Source organism: Diospyros lotus, chromosome 2 (genome assembly GCF_014633365.1).
Source record: "Diospyros lotus cultivar Yz01 chromosome 2, ASM1463336v1, whole genome shotgun sequence".
NCBI lineage: Eukaryota > Viridiplantae > Streptophyta > Magnoliopsida > Ericales > Ebenaceae > Diospyros > Diospyros lotus.
Window position 1 is genome coordinate 33,357,826 of NC_068339.1, and position 9,547 is coordinate 33,367,372.

Genomic DNA, 9,547 nt, shown 5'->3' on the forward strand with positions numbered 1-9,547 from the left:
CAAGTGGGAAATACCATATCTTCTTCCCCTTCTAGTGGTTTGTTTAAAATGCTCATGCCCACACAATTTACAACTTCTTTCATACTCATCATCTTTATATACAACATGCAACCATTAGGGAAATAATCAATCTTTGTACACCCTAACCCTAATTTTTTATTAATTTTTTTGCATGGAATAAATTAGTGGGCATACTGATATCATTAGGCAACGCATCACCCATCATTTGCACCAAGTGATTAAAGCAGCCCTAAGGCTATAATCATTCTTGAGACTTAAACTCTCAATTGTCATGCATAACTCAAAATAATTTTCATATCCATCCTGCAATTGAGCTTGTGCATTTGACAACATCTCAAAAAATTTGTTGTGCATCTGGATTAGGATATTTTGTGGCGTTATATTCATACCCAAAGCCCTGTTGCTCAATATGTTGACCCATATTAGGTCTTGTAGCATCCATAACCATCTGTTAATACAGATTGAATTATTCTCTTTGTCAACCATGACCATAGTATGTATTTTCCCAGACTACTAGTGTAAATAGGGGCATCGATTCTCCATGATTAGTCCAATAATAATAATTTCCCATAAACCCTATCCTACATAATTCTTTATTTTCCTTGTTAACCAATTTAAATTTCTTACATTTGCATTTCTTTCAAGGACATCTCAACCTTTCTACCCTCTGAAATTGATCTTGAACACATAAGAAGTCTATAAACTCTCTAACCCCCTCAAAAAATTCATTAGGAAAATGTCAATTAGCATTTAACCTATTATCCATCCATCTTCGATGCTCAAGGATTTCCATTATATTTGATTCTAGACAACCATAAAAAAAAAAAAAATGTGATCAACAACCATAGTGGTCAATTTAAATATCCATTATGGCCAACCATAGTGTTGTAATTGCACATGGTTAACTAAACAAGAGTGATGTGTCTAAATGCCAACTTAATAAGATAAATTCAAATGCTAGTGGATAAGATATTTTAAATTGAATCCTCAATGCATTTATATATACACATATAATACACTAAGATATGTAATTAATACTACTAAGAGAATAGTTTAAACAATTGGGATATATTAATAGTTACAATTTTTTTTTTATTTAAGTAATAGTGACCAAACATAGTTATCATTTCAGGCACTGTATTTTCTAGATTATACCTCCTAAGCGTTTGATATTTTAGATAGTTCAAAATTCAATTATTCATATTGATAGACCTTGCAAACAAGGAAAGGTTCATAGAATATTGAATGGCAGGATCATAAATAAGTATCCAAGTGGTAGAAAGGAAACAATCAAGAAGGCACGGAACAAGCACCCACCCACTCACTCGGTCAAATGACCAAGTGGGTGGGAGCTCCTCGGCCACATGGTCATTTGACCGAGTGGATAGACACCTCACGACCGCAAAATTCTTGGGACGAGCAGCGAGACTCTCAGGATGGGCCACGCCTCCGACCTCAAGTACGCTTTCTCTAGCACTTTGAATACACTCTTGCGCTCCCACTCTTGAGAACTGACTTAAGCATTGGAGAGTTTGCGCGAGGACACCCACCTATGCCCTTAATTGTGAATTCATCTTGCAGGTCTCTCGGTCATCTAGACTCTCTCGACCATCAAGGGTCACTTGGTCATCAGAAAGCCTCCCGTCAGATCCAAATGAGTCTCTTCTTCATTAGGTCTCCCATTTAAAAGATCCCAAGAGTCTCCTGTCACTCAGCATACACGAGACTCTTAGGACCTCCGAGACTCATAAGACTCTATGTTAGGAAACCGACCACCGTGTTGCTTTGATTCTGCCCGGTTATGATTCGTAGAGTCGCAAGCGCAAACTCCTCCAAGTCAGTCCACACGATCGACCCTTTCCACAAACGCCTCTAGTAGTGCTAGCAACCCTAGGTGCCTCTTAAGAGAGATCCAAATTTCTTCGTATTTTTTCAGCTTCTTAAGTGGCATATTTATAGAGTTAAAAACCCTAATTGTGCCATTGGAAAACCCCTAAACGAGTTAGGCCTGGCCCTTAATCACATTGGGCCAAATCTTTCTTTTAAATTGTGGAACGGGATCGACCTAAGTGTGTGACCCTTTAGGTCCACCATTGGGCTAGATGTAGGGCCATCATTATTGGGTTATATGAAGGCCCAACTCATTAGATTAATTAAACTCTTTAATTAAACTTATGGGCTTCTTAATTAGCATATCTCATGGGCTTCTTAATTAAACTCTTTAACTAATAGTTTTAGAATCAATCAAATTAATTCTAAAACCCTACATATCATGGTTAACATCTAGCAACATGCCATGAATACCTAACCAATGATGAAAAACACGGACATTTTCAATTACAATTACGGTACAGTAAAATCCTTTCATCAATCTATGTCCCGATTGAATTTAGTGTATGGTTTTATGATGAAACCTTAATCATTCAATAACTATGTATCCATTCCAGATTTATGACTTGATAGGTGAAATCAAAATACCTTTTGATTTTCACCTCACCTTGGCCAAGAATTTTTTCAGTCATGAAATCATCGGAATACATAGGACACACTACAAGAAACAAGATTTTTAGTAGAGGCCAAGACCGTCACTAAAAGCATAAAAACTCGTCACTAAAAGTTTTAGTGGCCGCCAAATTGGTCGTCACAACTTGTCACTAAAAAGTCTGTCACAAATAGTATTAGTGGTGATTATTTGCTGGCCGTTACTAAAAATACTATTGTGGCGGCCGGATGTGACAGTCACAAAAAATTTTTTAGTGATAACCACAACCCTTTGCCACTAATGTCATTTTTTGTGACGGTCATGGCCGTCACAAATAATGACTCTTCAATGACGGCCACCATTGTCACAAGTAATGAATTTTTTGTGGCAGCTTTGCTGGTTGTCACAAATGGTAAGATTTTAGTGATAGTGTTGGCCGCCACAAAATGAACATTTTTTAGTGATCACATTATATTGGTTGCCACAAAAAATGTTTGATAGATACTTTTAGTGAGAGTCATGGCTTCCACAAAAGAAGACATTTTTAGTGACCACTTTTTATTGGTCGCCACAAAAAGTGATTTTCATAAAATTTTCCCACAACCCACTGCTTGTTTTTCTATATTTTAAACCATATTAATTTAATACATTGTATCCAAAATAAACACTATTCTAATCATCAAGAAACTTTAGAAAACAACTCTAGTCAATTAATAATTAACTAGCACTTTACATTTACATTGTCATCAAAAAAAGATATCTAGCAATTTACAATCACATTGTCATCAAAAAAAGACATCTAGCACTTTACATAAAAAAAAAGATATCAAACAATTAAGTCTAGTTAATTGTTATTTCTAATCCATCTTGCCCTAACATCTTCCGTAAAAGCTTCAAAAATTGATTGTCTTTCTTTGACTGGGTCCAATTCTATTGACAATGCTTCATTTTTATCTTTCAAAAGTTGTATTTCATTTTTCAAACTATTATTATGTTGTCGCATTTGTTCTAGTTCTGTAACAAGCTCATGACGAGATGGAATCTTTCCAAGGACAGAAGGAGTTGGTCCGAATCCATACCCATGAACACGTCCATGTCTTTCTCTTCTCATTACTTCAGAAAAAATTTCATTTTCATCAATCGCTTGAGAAGGTTCTTCCTCAACTCTTTGGGTTACTAAAGATTGAATTTTGTCCTGAAATTTGATAATAAATAAAATATATATGTTATAACATAATACTAAAATATATATCACAATAACAACATAAACTGTTTAAAATAAAATTTACCATTATTTCTTTTGATGTGGAATCAACCATTGACCCGTCTTTTTTCTTGTGTGTTACCTTGAACATTTCCCATGCAGACGGTTTGTGTCCTAATATTTCAGCATGTATTAAATAGACAAGTTAATCAACAACAAAAAAAAAAAAAAATTGTTAATGAGAAAGATGTATAAATGATTTAAATTATACCTGTTCAGCTCTAACTTGAGCAAAACTTCTAGTACTTGTAGTTTTAATCATTGTTTGCTTTGACTAATTAGACTTATTACGAGCACAAGAAACCTATATGTAAGACCAAATACAATAATCATGTTTTAAATAATTAAAGTGACTTGTACATAAAAAAAGTAAAAGGTATAAAATACCTGAAACTCATGTGAGCTCAACCAACTGACAAATTGTCTCCATTGTCCTTGGTTGACTATTGTTGGAGCAAACTTAATTCGATCATCATCATTGTCATATGCATCATAATAGTCAGCCTTCAACTTATATCTATGGTTTGCAAAAGCCCTTCCCAACTTTCTAAAGATCCAATTTTTTCTTACTTCGTTTTCTTCAAATTCAAATTTCTCCTACACAAGTTAAAAGAAAAAGTTGTTTGAAACGTTATAAGTCATGAAGAACGATTTAATAAAATATCATATAAGTATAATATAGAATAATTATTAATCTTACCAATACATAAGAATACATTTTATTCTTATTGTCTTGTGAAACATCTTCCCAACGCTTGCAAGAAATTGGTGCATCTTCACATACTTTAACAATCTTGCCAATATGACTTGCAAACACATTAGCATTTGATCTAATGACTTGACCATAATTATTGAATTCCAATGGCAATTTTTGACCAGGAGCCAAAGATGTTAGTATTTTATTCCTTTTTTTCCCTCGACCTCTTTTTCTTGCATTAGATGATGATGATCCTATACAATAAATATATGATAAATAAAAACTAATAATTATTTTATCATTTTACGGATGAAAAAACCAAACTATTAAAATGTAGATAATTATTTCTTACTAGCGCAACTTTGTCTTGTAGATGGATCAAAATTAGGTTGTGTGATGAGAGTTTGTTCGTTGGTTTCAGCTATACCCTCCATTGGTAACAACATAGACTTATATATAGAAAGTGACTAAAGAAAAAAGAAACACTGAAATACACTAAGCTTTAGAAAAATAGAGGAAAAAAAAAAAAGAAACATATCAAAACTAAGCAAGCAAGACATATACAATCAATCATCAGCACTTAAAACTGGTTTTTGTTTCTTTCTTCCTCTAGTATTTCTCTTTCCCTTAACTGAAGGATACATTTTTTCCTTCGTTGTCTTGATGTTCCTTTTTCAAATGCAATCTCTAGCGGAATGTCACTTCTATGGCATGAAAACTCACAGTCATTTAGATCAGCATCTTGGGTTGAACATTGGCCAATGTTTGAAAGATCATTTTGTTGAAATTGTTCATCACTAGTGGCTTCATAGGCATCCATATCATAAAAGTTTCGAGGTTGTGATCGTTGAACAACATACCAATTAGATTCCCCCATTTCCCTTATATAAAACACCTGTTCAGCTTAGCAAAGAAGTATAAATGGTTCATTAGTTTGCAATGATCTATCAAAATTTAAGGAAGTGAACCCGTAATTATCTGTCTTGATTCCTCTTCCTTTATTGCATACATCTCTCCAATCACACTTGAATAGTACTACTCATAAACCACCAAGATATTCAATTCGATAATATTCATTAACACGCCATAGTAATCCACATTACCAAGGGTTGGGTTACCATCTCTCGCAGTTGCAAAACTATTAGTTTCCCCTCTCACGAAAACTTCACTATTTTGAGTTTTCAATTCTTTCTCTCGATCTCGGGTGCGGAACCGAAAACCATTAACAATGTAGCCTTTGTATGACAATGCACTATGATTTGGCCCTCGAGCAAGTGATAACAAATGATTGGTGACTTTGTCATTTTTTGAATTATACATTTGTGTCACCTATCCATTTAAAGGGAAATGGGTTAAATAACAATATAGTTCAAATGGATGGCATTGAACATCTAACCACAAAACATTTAAATGATACATATTGGATCTTAATATACTTACTTGATGCTCAAACCAACTTGAAAATTCTCTATTGTGAATGTTTTATACATTTCTGGGATGGGAATGGGCTTGAGATTGGACCACCAATTGTTTGTGTTCTCTATTTTAAATTATACACAAAAAGCAGTAAGAGAAATTCCATGAAAAAATAATTGTTATAAATTAATTGGTATAGAATATGTCAAAATTATCACTTACTCTATGAATGATTGGATTTCATCACAATTTTTAAGGACATATAATCGAGCTTGGGACCATTCCTCTCTTCCAAGCTCACATTGAGTCATTTTTCCTAAAGCACGACCTGTTTGAGTAAACATAGATAATCCACCAATTGTTTTCACAGCATCCCCGTCAGCGTTTCTTTCAACGCGATTGAATTTCGTTTCACATCCTTTTAGGTATCTAGAACAAAAATTTAGGCATTCTTCTATAAGATATCCCTCTGTAGTTGAACCCTCTAAACGACTCTTATTACGGACATAAGATTTCAATGTGCATAAATACTTGTCAAAGAAATTGATAACTTTTCTTAAACTCCTTAATAAGGGAGTAAACTTTTTTTTTTTCCAACAAAACTAGTATGAATAAGAACATGTACAAACCTTTCAATTGGATACATCCAATGATACTGGGGGCCGGCAATCTTAGCTTCACTAGGTAAGTGAATAGGTAAGTGTTCCATAATGTTGAAAAAGTTGGAAGGAAGATTCGCTCTAATTTGCAAAGAGTTTTAGCAATTGGAGCTCAAGTTCATTTAACCTTTCAAACCTCAATACTTTGGAACAAATCTCTCAAAAAAAAGTTGCTCAATTCAATCAATGCACCAAAAACATCATTAGGGAGAAGGCCCCGTATAGCAAGAGGGAGTAATCGTTGCATAAGAATATGGCAATCATGACTCTTTAAAGACAAGATTTTGTGCTCTTTGATATTAACACACCTTGAGATATTCGACGAATAACCATCTAGTACTTTAACTTCTTTCAAAAATTCACACAACATCAATTTTTCTTTTGAATACAACATGTAACATGCAAGAGGTATTTTATCATCTTTACCGAGTAGGTGGAGTGTCTCTCTAATGCCCATCTCTTTCAAGTCCATGCGAGCTTTCTTACCATATGTTGATTTTCCTTGAATATGCATGATCGTTCCAATGACATTATCACATACATTTTTTTCAATGTGCATAACATCTAGATTGTGACGTAACAAAAGTTCTTTCCAATAAGGCAACTCAAAGAAGATACTTTTTTTCTTCCAATGTTTTAGCCAAGTATCATTAGAATCATCCCATTTTCCTTTTTCAACAGTGCATAATTGTTCAAACACATCATATCCGGACAGTTGTGGAGGTCAGTCCCTTCGTTCCACCTTCCCATTGAAATGAACTTTGTTATTACGCCATTTATGGTTCCTAGGTAAAAATCGACGGTGGCCCATATAGCAAAATTTTTTCCCATAACTTAGCCAATGAGACTCGGTGTGTTTGTTGCAACAAGGACAAACCCACTTTCCCTTTGTACTATATCCAGACAAATTTGCATAGGCAAGAAAGTCATTAATAGTCCATAAAATAGTTGCATGCATTTGAAAATTTTGTTTCTTTGAGGCATCATACGTTTGAACACCAGCCTCCCATAATTCCTTCAATTCTTCAATCAAAGGTTGCAAATAAACATCAATGTGGTTTCCAGAGGCTTTTGGACTAGGAATAAGTAAGATTAATATGAGATAAGGTTGTTTCATGCACATCCAAGGGGGCAAATTATATGGAACTACAATCACAGGCCATGTACTATGAGTAATGCTCATTGAGCCAAATGGATTAAATCCATCACTTGCCAATCCAAGTCTAACATTACGAGATTCAATTGAAAACGAAGGATAATACTCATCTAACTTTTTTCAAGCTTCAGAATTAGCTGGATGACGTAATAACCCATCCTTAACACGTTTATCTTCATGCCATCGCATATCTGAAGTTGTTTTGGATGACATATATAGCCTTTGAAGCCTTGGGGTCAATGGAAAATACCTCAGGGTTTTTGTAGGTACCTTTTTCCCAGTTACATCTTTTTTCCTGCCACTGACTTCCACCTAGGAGCACCACATTCATGACAATTTACATATTCTTTTCGAAAAAAGTATGCAATCATTTGGGCATGCATCTATCTTTTCATAATCGAGTCCTAAAGCTCGGATGAATTTCCTAGCTTCATAATAAGAAGAAGGGACAGTTTCACTCACTGGAAATGTAGATCTTATTATCTCAAGTAACATGTTGAATGAATTGTTACTCCACCCACTTAAACATTTCAAATGCAACAGTTTCACAAGAAATGAAAACTTTGACACATGGGTGCATCCCGGAAATAGAGGTTGTTCGGCATCATGCAATAATTCATAAAAAAATTTGCACTCGAGTTCAGCTCATTCTCGTTAGATGAATCATGACCCATCTCAATATTAACACGTGGCATCTCAAAGGCTTCTTCCAAAATAGGACGCATACCGTCATTATTATTGTTATCATACTCATCACTAATCTCTACCTCAACCAATACCTCTTCCCCATGGTAGTACCAATTAACGTAATTCTTAACTATTCCATACCTAACTAGATGAAACTTAACATCATCTTGATAAAAAAAATATGTATTGTTGTATTGCACACAAGGATACTGAATTTTTCCATCTATGCGTGAGTTTCTGAACGCAAATTCAAGGAAATCATTAACTCTATTCAAGTATTGGTCACAAAGTCTGTCATCCAATTGCATCCAACTCCTATCCATCACACTAATTAAAAATAAGTATTAATAAAAAATAAATAAAATTCCTATTCAAAAAACTAATAAAGGAAACTACAACAAATGTAAGGTATAAGTTGTTAAACATCCATTAGACAATCTAAACATAACGAACAAATAAACACATAAATTAGGGTGATCTCCCACCACCCGGAGAGAGTGATAAAATCCCTATCACTCACGGGGTATGTACATACACAATGTCAATGTACATATATATATATTCATTATTCCATACTTATAAATTAGGGTGATCTCCCACCACCCGGAGGGAGTGATAAAATCCCCATCACTCACGGGATATGTACATATATATATTCACTATTTCATACTTATAAATTGGGGTGATCTTCCACCACCCGGAGGGAGTGATAAAATTCTCATCACTCACGGGGTATGTACATATATATATTCACTATTCCATACTTATAAATTAGGGTGATCTCCCACCACCCGAAGGGAGTGATAAAATCCCCATCACTCACGGGATACATACCTCTTACGATGTAAATACAATCCCAAATAATGCAACGATTTGAAAACAAACTAACACTGCAAGGGAAATAAGAATGGTGACAATATTAGTAGCCCCAAAGTTTATAGCAATAAGAATTTTTCTTGAAATTAGCCTGAAATTAAGAATCCTCGAAATGAAAAACAATCCTTCTTTGACTCAACTACTTTTCTTTATAAAAAATTAGGCTCATCTGCAAACCTCTAAATTGTAATAGTGATTTTGCCATAGCTTGATTTTTCCATATATAGCTTGCTTTATATGGAAGTGCTCTATGTTTTCACGAGTGATAGTGCATAATGATTTATCTCTT